The 1,044-nt window shown below is 38.4% G+C and overlaps 1 protein-coding gene across 1 annotated transcript in view; it reads left to right on the plus strand.

Annotated features, from left to right (window-relative positions):
- LOC106875571 (U3 small nucleolar RNA-interacting protein 2) overlaps positions 1-1,044 on the plus strand; it is a 19,536-nt gene that overhangs the window by 9,024 nt on the left and 9,468 nt on the right. The gene's annotated exons all lie outside the window — the stretch shown is intronic.

Here is a 1,044-nt window from a genome sequence, read left to right on the forward strand (position 1 = left end):
TGTGTGTGTCCCCATCACTGTTGTCATTATTGTATAACCCCAGGTCAGCTCTGGTTCAGCAGCACACTCATGTTTCAGGAATATTGTGCCTCTGCCTAACAGAGAACCATGATGCACACTCTGACACTGTCTACATTCTGTATTATGTCCATCACAGACTTTCATACTTATGTTGTTTCTTTTTATTGCAACCACCAGTAAAATTCTGTTATGTCTCAAGCTACTACTATCTAGCACCTTTAGATGATCTCTATTCGACGGCTACTACACAGCTACTCAACAGTCACTCAACTCCTCTACCACGGCTAGACTACCTCTATTTATATGTCTTGGGCGATCCTACTTCTTTGCTTGGGAGCGTCGACACAAGTTCAAAGGTCACTTTGAAATTTACTACTATTTTGAGGATATTTAAGCTTTTCCAAGGCAATTATACTAAAACTGACTAATCACTTCTTTTACTTTATATTACTAAAGATTAAGCAGTGTGTATAATACACGTGCTCACAAAGTCCAATCCTTGTTGTGTAGTGACTTGTATGCCTTAGTAACCCTGAGAATTATACCAGTAGAAAGCAAGCTCCTGGCAGGTCTTTCCATGCTGGACCACTTCTTCCTAGAGGTAAAAATAAGTTGACATAGGATCAACATCCTTACTTAGAAAAAAGTTACAGAAACACTGATAATTCAAAATCGACAAGACAAGGGAGAGAAAAAAAAAGTTTGAAGCCGGGAGAAAAGGCATTGATGGCCATAGGGAACAAAGGGCTTAAAAAGATGATGGTAGTTATGAAATATTTTTCAGGGGTTCCCTTGGTTATAATTAACCATTTAGTGTTCAGATCACTCTGTTACATATAATACTTTTTTTACCAACCACATGGGTCTAGGTTCAGTTCCACTGCGTGGCACCTTGGGCAAGTGTCTTCTACTATAGCCTCAGGCCGACCAAAGCCTTGTGGGTGGATTTGGTAGACTGAAACTGAAAGAAGCACATCGTATGTGTGTATATATATATATATATATATATATATATATATATAT

This window comes from Octopus bimaculoides, chromosome 20, assembly GCF_001194135.2.
Source record: "Octopus bimaculoides isolate UCB-OBI-ISO-001 chromosome 20, ASM119413v2, whole genome shotgun sequence".
Taxonomy (NCBI): Eukaryota; Metazoa; Mollusca; class Cephalopoda; order Octopoda; family Octopodidae; genus Octopus; species Octopus bimaculoides.